Source organism: Myiozetetes cayanensis, unplaced genomic scaffold, assembly GCF_022539395.1.
Source record: "Myiozetetes cayanensis isolate MyiCay16 unplaced genomic scaffold, myiCay2020 scf13, whole genome shotgun sequence".
Lineage (NCBI taxonomy): Eukaryota > Metazoa > Chordata > Aves > Passeriformes > Tyrannidae > Myiozetetes > Myiozetetes cayanensis.
In genome coordinates, this window is record NW_026086937.1 from 3,124,708 (window position 1) to 3,143,737 (window position 19,030).

Here is a 19,030-nt window from a genome sequence, read left to right on the forward strand (position 1 = left end):
GCTGAGGAATTCCAGAAGGCCATCACGTAACTTAAGTGGGCAAAAACGTGGTAGACTGATGTCAGCATAGGTAAACAGAGGTTTTTAAACATCATTTTGTTCCAGTAAGGAAAAAAATTGTACTAAACCGTGCTTATGTGATGCTGAACTCAGAACTGACGATTGCAACTTGGAAAAAAAGCCTTTGTGGTTGTCATTGACGGTTCTCCAGGATCATTGTCTGCAATGTGGAGCAGCAGCAGCAGCCAAAAAAAGCCAGGAACACATGTGCAGTGTGTGCCTTTTGCATCATCAGGAAAAGGTATCGGGGACAAGAAAGTACCCTTTGTGGTATTTAAAACACTGCTGTAAAAACACTCACCACGTTTTGAGCATGGGGGCTGTTTCTTGTGCCCACATCTTCAGAAGATACAAGTTAGTGTTTTAGGGAAGGTACAGAGAAGGCCAACCCTCCATCCAAGGGGTGGCATTGCTGCCTTGTGTGGAGCTGGGTGATTAAAAGGCTCGTTTAGAAGATGGGGGCCTGAGAGGGGCAGTGTGATCAGGGTTGACAGAATCCCGAGCTGGTGGTGGAGGTGAGTGCCAAACTCTTGTTGACAGAAACCCTGCAGTACCAGAATTACAGGACACTCGATGGAACCGGTTGGGAATCAGTTTAAGACAGATGAAAGAAAGTATTTGTTTACACAGCAGGCAGTGAATTTATGCAACTTGCAGCCAGAGGATGTTTTGAAAACAGGCCGTGTAGGCAGGTTCAAAACAGGGTTGGGAGAGTTCATGGTCAACAGAGAGAGTGTGAGGGGAGTGGACCATGGAACATGATCTGTTGGTTCTCTCTAAATAGCACCTTTTCTGCCCTGTTGGAGATGAGTTCTGAACTAGATGAACAACCAGTCTGACCCAGCTGGGTATTTCCTGTACTCCTGAGCTCTCAGGTGCAGTGGGATCTTCTTGTCGTTCACTTCAGATTATATTCTCATTCCCGGCAGGGTTGGATGGAAGGATGAAGCTTCCTTTTTCTGTGTTCAGTCAGCTGCACCTCCAAGGGACTCTTAGATCTGCTTGCTTAAATTCATTGGTGCTGCAAACTGAGATGGCTGTTGCTTCCTAATAAGCTGGAAAAAGTTTCCTTCTTTCTAGCCAGGAAAAAAGTACTGGGAAGTCCATCTGGGAATGTGATTCATCTGGTCCATACTCATAATTTTCCTTTCAGATTCCAAAGAGAGGTCTGGGATAGGCTCAGATACTAGTGATAAGATTTTATTTAGACTTAGCTGCTTTCAGCTGTAGTGGTAAGCAAAGGCACTGCTGTTTATGCAACAAGACTCCAAACACACTTTTTATCACTTCATCAGTGTGCCACACTCCCTGATATTTGGTTATGTCCCAGTGTGCTTTGAGAATTGTGATTTATTCAGCCCCTGATCCCCCAGTTACCAGCACTGCATGTTGGTACAAATAAATGGGTGGACTTTGCTCAGGAGTGAGAGTAAAATCCACAGCTAGAAGTCCTTGAATTATAATCTGAAGAATGTGAGTAATTCTTTTGCCAGAGTCTAGGATAGAATATTAAAATATTTTCAAGTAAATGTGGTTTTTTTAAAATCCTCACAACATTAACTTCAATGCAGCAGTGGCCTGTAGGGTGGTAACCACTGATGGCTGGAAGACAGTGAGCCTAGTGCTGTTTATGTGTTTTTTTTGTTATAGAGAGATTAATAAAGAGAACTTGAAGGTTTTTGCATAGTGTTAAGGCTGAAAATTAGCGAGGACATTCCTCTCAAAAGTGGTGGGGTTTTAGTTTAGCTTTAACTTCAGTGTCTTACAACAGAGAAATAAAAGTCTCATTTCTAGTGTAATGTTCCACAATTTATTTTATTCTGCAGGAAAACTTAATTAATGAGGAGAGCTGGGTTATGGCTAAATGTGGACACTGTTGAGCTTTATCACAATCTTGTGCAAAGCTGCTCTAGAGTCCATCACTGTGAAGGCTGTGCCAGCAAGAGTGGATATTCATGTGGATACACACATCTGAATTTTTCTTGCTGGGCACAGTTGTCTTGGAAGAACACTGGATATAAACTCCTTGAGGGCTTGTCCTGCTTCCTTCCTTCCTTTCTTCCTTCCTTCCTTCCTGGGCTCCCCTTTCTCTTTCCACAACTCTGCAGTAAAATTTGATAGCTCGAAGTGTAAATTAATCCTGAGTTATACAAGTCCTTCCTTGAAAGAGATTGTAAATCTCAGCAGTACACTTTGTAGACTACAGGAAAGGAGCTTTTGTTTATGGAAGGAAGGGGAGATTGGGTTAATTTCTTTTTAAATTTGTTTTTAAAATACTGAATAGTATTTATTAAACTTCAGTATTTATTTAACTTCAGAACCAACCAATCAACCAACCTCCCTCAGCTTTTCTTTGACCAAGAGAATACTTTCTTACTAAGTTATGAAGTAAATCAAAAATGTCAGTGTTTACTATTCTGTGAACAATCTTTAGTATTTACTGTTTGAGCCAGTTCTGTACCTTTTTTTGTTCATTTTTGAGTGTGTCTAGTGTTTCCACCCAGTGCACTAAAAATACTCTTAAATATTAATACTGTATCTAGTGATCAAAATAATCTTCTAACTGGCATAAAGCAAGTTTGGTGAGCTGATCTAAAAGCCATTCTTGGTGGGTAGAAAGTAAGCACTGAAAGAAAACAGAGGGATTGGTTACATGAAAAGCACTGACCCTGCAGACCTGAGCACAGAAGCGTTGGGGTTTTGGTTGGTTTGGTTCCAGTCACAGCATGCAACAGGGAAAAACAAATGTATTGGGAAAACCTCCTTGGCTTTCCAGGATGTGCCTACCTGGGCAACTCTGGAGAAATTGGCCTTCCCCACCCTCTTACCGTGTTAGTGCTCTTGTGATGGGGAAGGAGGAGGATGGTGACTTCTTTTTGGCTCCTAGAAATTACCAGCTGTGAAGAGTGAAGGAAGTGGTAGATAACGAAATCTTCCTCAAACCTGTTTGGTTTTTTTCTTATGGAAAGCTACTGTGTAAAGCTCCTTAGATTGCTTTGCTGATCTGTTGATAGTCCTACTACTCTTTGAAATATTACATTGCTACAGTTTGGTGTGTGCAGGGACAGGGTCCTGGTGCTGACTGAGCAACCTCTGAGGGTGTTGAGGAGCCGCCTCTGTGGCACAGGGAGGTGTGAGGGCCCACCTGATCCCCTGTACTGCATGCAGGTACCCAGGGAGAAGTGTCAACATCTTTGGGTGAGGGGGAGCTGAAAGTTTATGTCTGAGTATGCTGAGAGAGCATTTAACAAATGCAGCCCAGGAGGAGGAGAAGGATGCTGAGAGTCCCTCTGTGGCTGAGCTGTGAACTGCACACCAGCAGTGGTGAGTTCGGAGCTCTCTGTTTTAAAAGTGACCTTGCTTCTTAAAGCACAGCTATTGGTGTTCTGCAGGTGGATGTGTACAGGTGATGTTACAGCCTGATGGCTACTGAAGAATTAGAGCTACAGCTCACAGCCTGGAAAACTGGGGTAACTTTGTTCAGTTTCTCTGGTTTTGTGGAAGTTGGGTTTTTTCCCCATTTATATTTGTAGAGCGTAAACTGAAATTTAATCCAACTTCCTAATATATACGTATTTCTACTGGCAGCTGGATTTGAAGCTTTCCTTGGCTGTTTATCTTTGAGAGGTTGACAGAAGCTGTTAGAAATACTGTTCTCCCATAAGGAGGTAAATGACTGTATTGTAGCATGTCAGGAGAGCTCCTTGGGCAGCCAGAGGCTTGGGAGAAGCAGTGGAAAACATGCAGGTCCAAATCAGCCAGGAAGAGGGAAGAGCTGCAGTACATTACCATGAACAGAAAAGATGCAGTTGGGTGATACCAAATGTAAGAGGAGCCTGTTAGGAAGGGACAGGCCAGATGGTAAGCTGGGAAATAAACCATGTTGTGAGTTCTGGTTAGTGCGGGAATGGCAGCCTGTCTGTGCACTCGAGGTTGGAATGGAGGAATCACTTTAATAAAAAGATGAAGTTCTGAAGGCTGCAAGTCTCTGCAGGCTGGAAAGTCAAACGTTGTGGTATTCCCATGACAGCCTCACTAATCCAGCTGCTGCAGTTCAGAGTGACCATAGCCCAGTCACATGCAGAGATTACTGGAGCTACAAGCTAAAGTGTTGCCACTGATATTTTGCACAGTCAGGTTCTCATCCCTGAAGTTCTGCGAGCAGAAAATTCCTTCTGTAACTCTTGGAGAAATATGTGAAGTATCCACATAATCTCCTCAGCCTCTCTGTTCCCACAAATCACGGGGTGCTTTGACGGACGAGGCTGCCACGTTCATCATGGGAAGGCTGAAGTCTTGTTGCTCAGTCTCAAAGTTAACCTTAACACCTTCTTCGAAGCCATCTCAAACTGTGAGATTTATGGGTTTTTATGTTTAGCTCATTGTCTGCTATAATTGGCATTGAGACCAGTCGTGGAAGGGGTAGCTGCCTCCTCAGGAAGTGAGCTTGCATTTTGTGTTGCTCAAAAACACACGTCTGTCTGTTTGTCATCTCAAGATCTGCTTTGCAGGGTGAGATTTGTTGCCATAACTCTCTAGTTCCAGCAGTGGAAGCTGGAGGAGTTGGCTTTCGTGGCAGCTCTGCTGAGAGAGGCCCACACAGCTGTGCTGCAGAGCATGCCTGGCCCTGTGCTGTGGCCACGGGCTGCCTTGCTGGTGTCTTTCCCCCTGGTATATTGTAGCTTCTAATTATGGAAGAAAGCAGTGTAATTACAGAGTTGCTTGACTTTGAGTTTTTAAGAAAAAAAACAACCAAAAATATCTGTATGGGTGTGATGTTTTATGTTGATAGTTGTTCTTAGTGCCTTGTTAGGACTTCTGGGTGATATGGAAGGAAAGATTATGTTGAATTCCTTCAAATTATTCTGCGATAGGTGTGAAAACAAAATGCAGTGCAAGTCAGAAATTGTTGTCCTGTCCCCCCTCCCCCCAATAAACATTCTTCATTAACTTGAAGTTCAGTTGCTCCCTGTCAAGGTTAGTTGTAGTTGTTCCAAAGTAACAAAAATAGATCCATCTAGAATGATGGTTCCCAGCTGATGTGCAGGGACATGCAGAAGAGCCAGCAGGCAGTTAGATATGCTTTGAGATCTGAAGCAATTACAGCTGTCTCTCTGAAGTGCTGCATCCAGGTTGTAAGCCCAGTTAGGCAAGGATTTTGGCAAATGCACGCAGGTATATCATGGAACAGTTGATGGATGGAGGAGAATGCTGGGAAGAGGTGCTGCTCAGGAAGGTTAAGATACACGGGTGTCAGGTACTTATCTGATGGGACTTCTTCAATGGTTTGTTTTGTAGTGACATGAACTCGTTTTTCCTTAATGTAACTCTGAGCTCTTACTGCAGTTCATGCAAATGTTTACATGGTTGTGGCAACTAGAAAAGTTGCAGTGTAATGATACTCTTGTGACAGTCTGATACTCTTGAGTGTATCTTGAGTATTCCAAAGAACAGATAAATTCTTTTCAAAGTCAAAGCAAGTAACGGGTTCCCTCTTGGTAAACCAGTGTTATCCTGATTTATAAATGACTGCTGGTTTCATGTTGTCTTTACAGCCTATAAAATGAGAGGGGCTCGAAATTATATTTTTTCTAGGTGTGTAGACATGAGATTAACTTTTTTGTATATTGTTTTATGTTGGCATTTATGCCCTTATGTGGGCATATATGGGTACTAGCACTTTATTTGATCTTCACAGAAACAATCACCACCAAGGGCAGAGAATGGTTTAAAACTATAAAAGGCCAAATATAGCTTGTTAACATAGTTTGATTTCAGTATTGTGTATACCAGGGCCTCTTTTAAGCTTTTTTCCTGATGAATGTTCAAATCACTGAAAGTAAAAGTCCAGTTATATTCTCCTAAGACACCCGAGCCTCTGTATAAGCTCACACAAAGGCTGTTCCTTAACTGTTAAGTGATTTTAGTCTTTTACCTCTCAAAAGGTGAGCCTGCAGGCTGCTGCAGGACAAGAGTGATGAGAGCTGTGAAAACTTCTGCATCGTGTTTTGGGTGCGTTGTTTTCAAACCATCGATGAATCTTCACGTAATTTTTGCCTCTGTGTGTATCCAGGGAGGGGGAGATAAAACAGTTTTGTGGTAAATGAAGGCAAAAAGTGGGATAGGTCACATAAAAACACATGTATAAATGATTTCAATACCCTGTCTAATCAGGCTGCAGTTTAGTTTGCACTACACTACAGGAAATGCAGGGTTTTAAAACTCCTGTTGTTGTTTGTCCTTCATTCAGGCACAACATGTTTTGATTTGTGTGGAGAGTATTTTAAAGAGTGGGTGCTTTGGCAGTGTAAACAATTAGAAAGGAAAATGCAGCTGTTTACTATTAGTATCTAATATTATGCTCATCTGTGGCCTCTTAAGTAATGGGCACTTGTTTACATATTACAGAATATGGATTACAAATTTATAAACATAGTTTATGGTTGCATATTGGTTTCCCAAATAAAAGAAAGACAAGAATAGTGGCTTATAGAGATGCTTGCACTGAGACAGTCATGGAAGTCCAGAGAAGCAGCTGGGGTAGAAGGGTGGTAGAAGGAGGCCCCTGCTTTCTGCACTGCCCTTCCCATAGCTCAGATATTGGTTTTCTCCATGCTAAAATCTGTTTGTTACTACTGAATGACTAATGATTACTAAATTTGGGATTTGTTGTAAGTGAAGATTACGGCATTATCTTCCTGTAACTGAATCTTACTTGTAAATTCTTTTAAAGTCATGTGAATGACTATATTGTCTGTATTTTCAATGGTAAAACGGCAGTACATCTAATTTGCTCATATTTTTGACAATTTCCAGTGCTTAAGGCTGAAATTTCCCTTGCTTGTTACCAGTTCCCTCCAGTTGAAATTCACTGGAAAGCTTTAGCTAAAAGAATTTAACCATCCTCAGCAAGATGAGAACACTGTTCCTTTTTCATCCCTTCCAACCAATACTTCAGACAGTGCTGATGTTCTGCAGATTTTGAAGTGACCTTGACGTTTGGAAGGAAGCAGTTGCTACATTTCAGGGGGTGTATTTGCCTCAAAGCCAGGCTTTGTTGTGTCAATACTCTGAGTAACTGAGAAAGGCCATGTTGTGTTTACAGTAGAACTTGCTACACCTTCAGTTATTATTTCTAAAAGCTCTGGCTCCCACTGTTTGTGCTTCCACAGACCCCAGTGCATCTTTTCTCTTGCAGTGAGGGTGCTGAAGTACCAGAACTCTGACTTCTAGAAAGAAAAGGTTCCTGTGTTTGTACTTCATCATATTGTCTCTGTAGATGCTGCAGAAACTCTTCACTTCTAATTGTCACGATTCTTAATTAAAATTAAACATTGCATTAAGCACTGTGCGTAGTTGGCAACCAGTGAGAGGCGAATGTGCAGTTACTGAGACTGGAGAAAACATGATAGAAAAAAACAGTCATTGCCAATAGAGGATGCATTTCTCTATAGAAAATACCTGCTCTTTGGTTTTCCCTTCTCCTTCCGTAATAACTCTCATTTCTAACAGTCCTCAGAATCTGAAATGGGAATCGTGAATTTCGTCCGACAATACGGAGTTTGGGGAGTGGGTGTTTTTGGTTTTGTTTTTGAGGCAGGGAGCTGTCCTGGTTTTGGAAGGGTTTTTTTCCAGTCCTGCAATTGAACTACTTTTTTCATGCTCCTATAGCCTACTTAGCTCCTTTTTGTATTTGTACATACTGAGAGGCAGTGGTGTTACACTCTTACCTTTTGTACAATGCTTGTGATAAATAAAAAACTCCTGTCACAGGAATGTGTGACAACCACTATACCTCCTGATAGAATTTAAGAGAATTGGACCTAAAATTAGAGTATTTTTGGTTCTGTCATGAAGTTACAGGTGGAAAGTAGAAGTTGGGATACTCCCTGCCATTCTCAGAATGTTCTTTACTGCAGCCTGGACATTCACAGTCCCTGCTACTGGGGCTGCAGGGAGTTTCCAAACTTTATTTTATTATTTCCCTCCACTTTTCAGGCTGCCTTCCTCCATCTCAGGCACATGTTTGATCTGCACTTGCTCCTTGAAGTATAATGCAGGCTTCTGTTTTTTTTTAAGTTCCATCTATAATGCTGAATGGAACATTACCCTCCTTGTTTGACCTCCCACATGCGATACACAATCCATTAAATCTCATGTAATATTTAAGAATTTAATACATTCTTTGCATAACATAACAGCAATAATACTGACAAAGCTCTGCTCCAAGCAAAACTGCTTGTACAAACAGCTGATCTGTGAGCACTGGGACTAATGAAGCTCTGCTTCCTATAGATTTGTGTCACACATTAACTGGCCCTCTCCCCCCTCTGCAGTGTCTGACTGGCACTGCTGGGGCTGATGAGGAGGAGGGTGTGGGGGGCTGAGTGTGGGTACTGAGCACCCTGCTCTGCTCCTCCCTTTGGGGAGAGGTTTGAGTGCATCATCAGTTACTTTTGTGGTCACTGAGACAATCAGCAGGCCGGGTTAGTGACAGATCCTTGGAAGACTTGGTGGCCAGTGGTACAAGTTTGTGTGGTGCCTTATGAGAACAGAGAACATCCCATTTTATGAGATTATATGGTGCAGTGATACAGCGTGATAAGGCTGAATTTTTATATATTTTGTCAAGGTTAATGTTTAATGGATGTTTTCAGTCATTGATTAACCAACACATCTTAATGAGATGTGATATCATGTACAGATCCTTCAGTGTGTGTGTGCTAAGCCTTTAATCTCTATTACTATATGCTTTTAATTTTCAATTGACTTACACTAATAGCTTCTAAAGGGTTATCCTTAATACTGGATTTGACAGCTGATGGAAGATTTATGTGTTACAATAATACACTGTCTTATCATTTAGTGAGATTCTTACTGATACTGTTGTGAACAACTTTGATTACATAGAAAGAATTCCATGTGGCATTTTTTTTATGAGTTAAAGGATTATTAATTAAAATATCTGACTGAAAATTCTGAGATGAGAGAAACTTTTACCAGATTTGACTTTCACTTGTGTGATTTCACAGCTTCATAGTGCTAGATTGGGATTCAATTTAAATAACTAACATGACTGTTGATTACTTTCCCATTTAAATCATGGCAATTGAGCAATTGAAGGTTAGTCCATTTAGGCTGTTAGTGACTTTAAAATATAACATTGGCAATCATTCAGGCTTTTAGGATTTCACCAAGTGAAAATCTGAAGAAACGACAGTAAAAGACTTGGTTTGTCTGATTGGTCTTTATAATTTGGATTTAATCCACAGCTGTATCCAAATAAGGTCCCCCCCCTTCCCCAAGTGCCTGCCAGGTGCTGCTTCCTCTACCCCTGTACTTCAGACTCGAGACAGCTCCATTGTTGGTAATGAGAATTGTATTTCCTTTGTGGCCTTTATCTCCCTGTATTTACTATTTCCTTGTTACTATGGTTTCTGGAAATAAATTGGATGACGGTTGTTTTGAAAACCTAATCTATATATACAAGCAAGTTTTTCGGTGTTTAAATGGTGCAGTGAATAGTTTAGCCATGAACTACCTCAGAGCTCATTAAAGTGCTCAGCATTATTATTGAGGTTAATCCCACTGCAGTCCAGGGTGTGTGGATTGCTAATTCAGTGGGAGGAGAAGGGTACTTGCTTTACCAGTAAAGGCTTGTTTTCAGATGTTGGAATTTTGTTGTCCTTTTATTTTTGCAGCTAAAAATCCTGTATTTGCATGTTGAGTTCACTTAATTCTTTAAATCTGTTCTGATGTGGAATAATGCTTGGCCATATGTACAGTCACACTCAAATGTTACTTATTTCTGTAAGCACTGATGCTTTTGCCCTGACCTTCATGCACATGCATTCTCACAGTTTTAAGGCCATGTAGCAAGAAACTTGTATTTCCCACATGTAACACATCCTTCAGTTTGTAGGCAGTGATCCGAATGAAGCATTTTTCCGGTTCTTTTTATTCCCGGCAGTGTCTGGCTGGCCCGATGTTTTATTTATAGCACCTTGTCCAGATGCTGCCCTGTGTCTGTTGTCATGTGGGCACTGTCAAGACACTTCTCATCCTGCTGTCTGGCCCCTGGCACAGTCTGAACTCTGCTGTCAGGTAGCAGTTCACAGCTCACAGGCGAAGCACTGGGGGAAGATTAAGGCAGAAAAATAATTCTCCGGGTGCTGTAGTGACTGTGCACGTTTGAGACATCGCGACTTCTTCCCCCTCCTCGCAAGAAAATTTCATGTGGACGATAGATGGGGTGGATGTTTTTATCTGCTTTCCGTGAGAACAAGGCAAAGGAACTCGAGTAGAACTCCATGTCAAACCAAACCAAGAGCAGAATTAGATTTTGGGTCTTTCTGCATCCGGTTCTTCTGCTTGCCCACCTGCCCCTGGATTGTGTATCCCAACCACAGCACTTCACTGTTGGCAGCTTTTGGGGGATGGCTGATGCTTTGGATTTCAGTTGTCAGCTTTCGTGCCAAAGGAGTCAAACATCGGGTTTGAAGTGCTGGGAAGAGGAAAATGCCATGTGACGACTCCTAGAGAATTTATGGCACAGATAGAAGGTAAAAAGGTCAGGTCAGATGAGTGCAAGTTGCTAGAAACGAGGAATAAATTGTGAATTTATGTGGATGTACATGAAGATACATTCTAACTGAAACAAATTATGTCAGATGTGGGTCTTGTAAGATTTGTTACCTTGACCTACAAAGCAGAAATCAATGGGTCAAAGTTGTTAATATAGTTCATTTGATATCACACTGATGGTGATATTCTGGTGAAAAGCTAAATCTATGGTTAAACTGTTGTTTTCTGGTCCAACTTCAAGGTGTAACAAACTTTGCTGTTGTTTTTTGGTCTTTTACCAAAGGCCTTCTCCTTTCACTTCATTAAAGCACAGTCTTTAATTTGTTTTCAAATGTTATTTATGCTGTACGGTAGTTTTTGTATTAAGGGTGTAGCAGTGTCAAAATAATGCATGCTTTGCTTTTACCTTGGCTTTTGAAACTTCTTGGTACAGTTTGGTCAACTTTGTGATATTTTGTTTGTTCTTATGCTCTCCTCCCTCTGTTTTCTTGGCATGTTTTCCACAATGTGTTTTCTAGTACCTCCTTATTAACCTTTTTTGCTATTTAATGCGCTGTTGTTGTGAATTGAGGAAGTGTTTCATCCAAAATCACTGCATAACTTCCTTCCCACGCTGCTGCCAGACACGCTGCAGACTAGCTACTTAATTTGCACTGGCAAAATTTCAAAGTGAAGGTCAGCTGGCCAGGTTATCCCCCTGCGGGGCTTCTGTATCCCTTCCTTTTAAATGCCATTTTTCTTCTGCCTGTTCTACGTTTTCCCCTTATTTGTCCACTGGGAGGAAAATGGCTCCAGCAAAGCTGAGCGGTGTGAATCCTTCCTCGCTCACAGTTGTGACTCTCACAGTTTAGCATGTACCATGAGAACAGTTCCAAGGCAGTTGAGGCTATTTCTGTAGGGTTTTTTAACGTGTTGTCAGAGAAAAGTAAACCTGGCAGAAAACGAGCATTGTAAAGTCGGGTCAGAAAAGCACAGGACAAAGTGGCAAGGTTTGGCTTTGGAATGGGGGGGGGAACCAGACCACAGTGCCAGAAAGGCATGTGAAATACAGATTCACAGAAGAATAATGAAAATGAATATGCAGCAGCTGAGATTATTCTGATTGTATGGTAGCTGCACTGTTAGGTGTTGCTGAGCTCCGCTGCTGAGGTAATTTAGTTGATATAATACGAGCAAAGCTTCAGTGCACACAAGTTTGGTCAAATTTGGTTGTGTTTGTTTAAAATGCTAACAGGCTGGGAGGGTGTGAGTGCATTTAAGGCACCCAGGTCATCTGCTTCCCTATAGGCAGAACCCCTGTAGTGATTCCCAGCATGGGAGGGTTTTAGTGAATTCCAAGCTGCCATAAAAGTAATTGTGAAAAAAAGTTCTAAGAGGAAAGTTCTTTTGAAAAACAACTTACATGATGAAGTTGTTTCTGGATTCCTCTTATTAATATTAATAAAAATCTCCAGGCTCTCAGATTTCTGTACCTTTTGCAACTGTTGAACAGTTGTTCATGTTTTATCGCTTGTTTAGCTGTATCACTGCAAGAGAAGTTGTAGAATTTCTTTACAAAACACACTATTGAATTTAAGCGCTTTTTTTCTAGTCATAGTCGTATCTTTTTTTTCTTTTAGTCTTCAAAAACTCATTAACTTTTTTTTTCTTTCCCAAAATTGAAAAGAAATATTTAATTAGAAATTTTAGTATTTGGGTCAAATTTTGGTGGAACCGGGAAGATCCATCCTCCAGCATCTTCCCTCTCCCATGCCAGGTGCTTGGGGCTGGCAGTCCTTGGCTTCCTATCTGTGCCAGCAGCCTTTCTTGCTGACCTCAGTGATGGGTTTAGTTTTTCTCATGAATGAGTTTAAATCAGGCTGACATGCTGGTGAAGTTGAAATCAAACATAGGAATTCTTTGCTGGGGCAGAAGCTCATCCAAAGAATGCGTGTGGTTTAGTTGGTGCTTTCCCACTGTACTTACTTACAACCCAGGAAATGGGTTCTTAAATGTGAAAACCTGGTTCTGCTCATCTGATTTTTTTTTAAAGTCTCAGAGTTGTTTTCTTTTCTCACCGTCTTTTTTTTCTGGGGAAAAGAGGAAAATCTGCTGTGGTGAGAAAGGCTTTTTTTTTTTTTTTTCCTATATATACATAAATTTTGTCTGAACCAATAGTGGAAAGACATCATCTGCATCATCTGTACTTTTCCTTAGGTTCTACAGCAGTGAAAGATTACCTACATGAAGAAAAAAACGGGGTGGAAACACCAAATTCAGTTCCCCTGCCTGATAGGAAAGGACTTGGTGAAACCAAATCGTCAGTAATTCCCCACTTAGGACACTCGCAGGAAGGCTGAAATAGGCATTTAGGGGTACAAGGAAGGAAAGCTGCTCTATTAAATGCAGATTACAGCCCGTCAAGTTAAATAGCAATGCGGTAATTACTTTGTTTGGTTCTATTTGGAATTGCTTTTGTTCGATCCAGGCTGCAATTAACACACTGGAGCAGGCATTGTTCCCTCCTGCATTCCTCTGCTCTTTCAGCGGCCCTCTGAGTGGGGAAACAGCTTATTTGCATCTCTTTGAAAAGGAGTTATTTGAGCTAGCTTAAATTTCGGTTGGTGTTTTTAATTTATCCGAAGGAGATAGTTCCTGTATCTATAACTATGACAGGGAGTCTTCAGCCAGTCCTTTGGCTTCAAGTGAGGTGCTGGTGAGATAGTTCTGGACAGTTCTGGACAACACGTTTGGATTGGCAGGGTTGATGGCAGAGTTACAAAATGATCCTCCTTTGGTAGATTTGGAAAAAATTACATTTTCTTTGGTCAGTAATAATCTTTTCATTGACCTGGCTCTGTCACCTGTAGAGTTGTTTCCTAAACAGATGCCAGCTGACAGTGGGAAGGTGTCCCAGTGCCAGTCTGATGTTTGGGAGCCACGTTTTGCCCTGCTGTGTTAATCAGTGACAAAGCAGTTGCATTTATTTGCTGAAACTATCATGGAACTCCAACAGCAACTTCATGCTATTTGACTTGTTTTGGAATTAAATGACTCCTTGGAAGGGCATTTCTCTTGGTGTTTTAGGGACAAGACACATAATTGCCTCTTAATCGCAAAAGGAAGTTTAATTGGCTACTGGACAGTCTCTTGCTTGAACATTGCTTGAGTTTTCACTTTTGTGGTTTCTTCTTGATTACTTTCAAAGAGAATGGATTGTAAGAAAGGAGTAAGGATTACACTCTAAGTGTATTTTAACAACACATCTATTATGCATGAAAATTCTGTTAACTTCAGGAAAGATGTATTAAATTGTCTAGACACTCTGCTCTTAGTTCAGATTTTAAGTTCTCTTCTCCAGCTCCCCAATAATGGAAATAAAATGAAATACCAACTTATTTTTAGTTACTGGATTTAAGAATGGGATGTCAGCTGTAATAGGAACTGCAGCTAGCTGTGCTGTATCCATCCTGGACTGAGAGATTTGAGAAGGAAGCTTTGCCAGCTGGAACGTGCGTCAGTGTTATCTGCACGTGTGTTGGAACAGATGTTGAGCAGAGACTGCTTGTCAAAGGTGCCTTGTAGTAACTTTTAGAGATGCTTGTTTGTTTCAGTACATTTTTCTTGCATTGCTAATTTTTTCCATAAAGTCAACCACGAGGTACATTATTGGGGATTCCAGCTGAAACTTGTGGTGAATAGGAAATAGATTAAACACAGGTTTTCCCCTTTTCTCTGGTTGCCAGCAGTGATGTCAGTAGTTTTAATGATCCTTACCTCAGCTCGCTGCTGTCCTCGCACTCTCTATTACAACACTTGTCTTCTGCACTGTTTTGTGTGTTGTTAAGGAAATGCTGATGGCTGGAGGTATCCAACCCATTGCTTCATTTCCAAATAAGGTTCTTCCGCCTCAAAACGCACTGTAACAGTTCACTGGGGAGAGAGGAGATTCAGATTGTTTTGTCAGAAAATTTAAGAAATACTCTGTTTTAAGTCCAGCTTTTGGCTATGCATTAGGTGCAGATAAGTATTCCCTGGATGTACTCAACCTTAGGGGCTGAGTGTATTTCCAGTGACCTTGGAGGAGCACTCCTGCTCTTGGAATGGCTGTTTTCTACACACCTTTGTTCCTGCAGGCAGAACAGGCACTGCTGGACTGTAATAGCAGCAAGGGTTGTCCTTCTCAGGTACATAATTTGTGTTTTGTGGAAAAAGATTGGTCAGAATAATTGGGTGTGAAAACAAATAATTGCAATCAGGTTTTTTTCACTCTTTTTACGCATGTGCAGGACTTTAATATATGAGTGCTTGGGTTTCTGTAACTGGGGGTTCCTTCAGTATTATTTTCTTAGTGAATTCCTCTAGGAAGTGTTTAGGTTTTCCAATAGACTTGTTATTCTCTTTTTCCTTTGCTCTTCTGACTTTGGAATCCAAGAAGGAATGCCCGATAGTAGCAGTTGTGACAGCTTCTTGGGCATATTGGTGGAACTGGTGGGGAATTGGATAGGACAGGACAGGCCTTTTGTTCAAAACATTATGTATTTGAGTTTAGATGACCTGAATTCTAGTGAAGAGGTGTAGCACTTGGCCCTGATACTGCAAATTATGTATTATTTATGTACTAAAAATCTCTTAGAATGAAGTCTAGCGACGTAGAAAAGCTGTTCCTTGCCCTCCCTCCTTCCACTTGCCCTGTGGAAAGGCAGGTCAGACTGTGGGGGCCCTGCTGGCTCTGCTGGATGGGAGCTGGGTGTGGAACACCCACCTCGGATATTCAGCACGTAAATCCCGCTCCTCCGTTTAAATGGAGCCGTTTTTCCTTTGTTGCTTGTCTTTATTAATAAAGTATGGCGTTACTGGCTAATTTTAGGTCAATCATAGTTGAAAGCTGTAAAGCCATGTGAAGCCGTATAGAGATATTTGGGTAGGAACATTCCAGTAGATCGCAATGTGAGTGCAGAAGAAAGTTGAAAGTAAATAAGAGATCTGTGAGATAATTCTCCAGGGAGTTTTCACAGCATACCACACATCATTTGCAGGGATAGGCTTTCCTTTCACTTGAAGGACCACACAAAGTAAATTCTGTTTCTTGTGCAATTAGAGAATATAGGACAGGAGGTCTTTTCAGTTTTTTTTACTTCAGCGTGTCTATGGGAAGCCTTTATTTGTACTGAGGAAAATGCAGTGTTTACCATCCTTTCAGGAGCACAGTTAATATCAAATATAGAAATAGACACACTTTTATGTAGAAATCTAAGTCTTGCTTCATCAGATCGGAGGCGAAACTCCCGAAATGTAAATGGTGGTAGTCCTCTAACCCCAGTTAGAACAAAAATGATATTCATTTCACTGGTGTTCAGTCCCCAGCGGGTCTGGAAGCAGAATGTAGGTAGATTTATGGACTTCAGCAGGGTTTTCTGGATACAATTTTTTTTTACAGCTCGTGTGTCAACAGGGAGTGGTGACACTCCATTCCTTGGTCATCCTTCTCGTGCAAGCTGTGGTGTTTGCAGGTGGCCGGGAAGCCCTCTTGTAGGGCCTGACATCTAACAAACCTTCCCTGCAGCCGCTAAAAACGCCAACAGCAGGCTGGTGTTTGGAGCTTTTCTTTCTCTTGTCACAGGGGCTTGTCAGAGTTAATCAGTATGGACACTTAAATTGTTTCTGCTTAGGTGAATCTCTTGCAAGTTTTAAATGTGTTTCTGACTGCTTTGAATTTTATTGCCAACATCTGTTTTAAATGCTTTTGGGATTCACGTGCTTGAGTGCAGTTCAACTGTATGTATGCCATAATTTTTCAAGGTACTAACAATTCCAGTTTAGATGATAACTCTTTGAAAGAAAAAAAAAAGGAAGTATGGGGAGGGAAATAATTGCAAAAAAGCTCTTAAAATCCCCACAATGCTGATTTTCTTTCTCTTTCAATTTCAGAACGATGACCTACACAACCTCAGCAAATCCTCCTTTTTAAACTCATGGGTATCAAGACTATAAATGTTTCATGCTATCACAACTAGGACCTCACCTCCTCCTCCTCCTCCTCTTCCTCTGTAAATGGGTACGATGCATCCAGTTCAGTTTGTTTACTTTACACAATCCTCAGGAGTTGTTTGACTGAGCTGCACATCCCGTGTTGTGCCAAGCAGAAGCACTGTGACACCTGGACAACGAGTCTCTCTTATTCATCCTCCACCATAAAGGACTTAGCTGGCCACATGAACTGATGTGCCCACCACTGTGTCATGGTGAGAATGGGTATTTTACTAGCACATTTACACAACTTCATTTGCTGCTGAAAACCTGTACGACAAATCATCATTGTAAATTATTGCATACAGAACTTAAATGTCGGTTGAAGAGTATTAAATATTTAACATAGGTTTTGATTTATACATGTACTTTTTTTAATTAAAATGTAACTTTTCCTACAGCACATCTTTTTTTGATGTGGAACTGAGGTATACTATATTCTGTTGTAAACAGAGTGGGAAACCTGCTTAAAACAAGGCTTCTAAGAATAGAGTAGGGTACTATTCTTGTTTTAAGATTGTAATTCAGAAAATAATATAATATGAGTCATTGGTCCCTGGGCCTTGATTGTACAGTCATATTTACTGATACTATCAGTTGTAAGATAACCCTGATGTTGAGTTGAAATCTTTCCAAAAGAAAAATAATTTTGTACTCCTTGTAAGATAATAGTCTGTATTAACTACGATGAAGACAAACATTACTGTACATGGTATTTACAAGTGTCAACTTGAATTCATCAATTGCACAGGAACCGACAAAAAAATCAGAAAAAAGAAATCAAAGTCTTCCATTGTATATATTGTAAAGATGAAAAACGAAAAAAAAAACCAACCAACAGAAAACCACAAAACAAAATGAAAACGAAAAAGGGTGAACTTTTCAAATTGACTCTTTCCCTGGAATGAAAACGTGGGTGTTTGTAAATTCTGGAAATCTCTTTCTATATGTAATAAACTAGATACTGTTTTATCTGCTGTAGTAGTTTTTGGGTTTTTTTCTTTGTTTTCTCGGTGAGCTGTCTGAACTCAAATTGTCCCTCCAGGTTTCTGTGTGTCCGTGAGAACATCTGTGGACCTTCCATAGCTTAAGAATGAAGTCAAGTGTAATTAGGTGTAGCAGGGAGTGTGCTTCCTTGCACTATTCCACTAAAGCCCTTGTTTCAGTTCCCTGGAGGATCTTCAGGATACAGCCCTGCTTCCACTGAAGTTGGTGGAAGAGCTCACAGCACATGAAATCGCTTGGAAGCCACAGCAAGACTTCAGCGAAACATTTAAAGAGTGGCTCAGCTGGTTGTCTGGAAATCAGTGCAAGAGGAAGGACGAGGAAGAATTCTTCTGTGACTCCCCTTTGCTCCCCTCTGGTTCTATGCAGATAGAAGTTCTTTTGTACATAGCACTTGCAGAGTCTTAATTCTTTCGGGGGCTGGAAAAGCACTGAGATCATGGATTTTCGAGTAAAATGTTGTTGAAGTGATAATTGAACTTGAAGCCGTGTCAGGTCCCCGTTGGTCCCTCCTGCTTCTGCGAAGCAGCTCCATGGACCAGTGCACATTCAACAGAATTCTTGTTATCAGGAACAGGCAGGCACTCACAGCACCAGCTCTCCCTGCAGGAAGGCTGTCAGACCCTCAAAGAAGGAGTTTCTTCCCCCTGAGATGTTTCTGATGGCTGGGGTTAGGCTGTGGTTAATGCAGAGTCCCCTTCTGGCTGCAGTACAGGCCGAGGGGCCACTGCACAGCTGCTTTTCACCTCTCCTTTGGCTGGAGGCAGAGCATCCCCCTGGATCTGCTGCTGTTACTGCACATAGAAAACCACTTCGACCCTGTCAAGTCAGAATATTCACTTAAGAAAGGACTTGCAGCTTAAGAATGCTGAAATCATTGCAGATCACTGGGAGCAGCTGCAGCAGGGGTGGTGCTGGCAGCGTGAGGATGTTGCTGCATGAGGAGGCTGCAGCCTGAGAGGGACCTGCACCTGCCCAAATGCTGCAATTTCTAATTTACCCATTTTATCTTGAACCTTCCTTTTTTGTTCTTTTGGTTCTTTTTTTCTTTTTTTTTTTTTTTTTAAGTGGGGTTTAGTTGCAATGACAGCTTGCCTGAAGTAAAAACATAAAAACAACTCATCTCCAACCTCTTTGCCCACAGTCTTCTCCAGCTTTAAATTAAATGTTCACTGTGTTGCTAAATATTAGCCTCTGTTAATGTTAAAAGTGCCTTGGATAGAAAATTATTTAATGTCAGTTGTGCTTTGCATTGTTCCAGGTAATTTGCAGGCTCTGGCTATTACTGAAATCACAACTTGGAAGGTGCTGGAAGCTCCTGTTGAGTTTTAAAAGGCAGTGTTTAATCCTGGTAGGAGTTTTTCACAGTGAT

General features: G+C 41.2%; 1 protein-coding gene across 1 annotated transcript in view; it reads left to right on the top strand.

Annotated features, from left to right (window-relative positions):
• IRS1 (insulin receptor substrate 1) overlaps positions 1-17,630 on the top strand; it is a 44,459-nt gene extending 26,829 nt beyond the window's left edge. The window contains exon 2 of the mRNA XM_050308311.1: positions 16,555-17,630. The gene's annotated coding sequence lies outside the window, so the exon portion shown is untranslated. The remainder of the gene's footprint in view (positions 1-16,554) is intronic.
• The last annotated feature ends 1,400 nt before the right edge of the window (positions 17,631-19,030 follow it).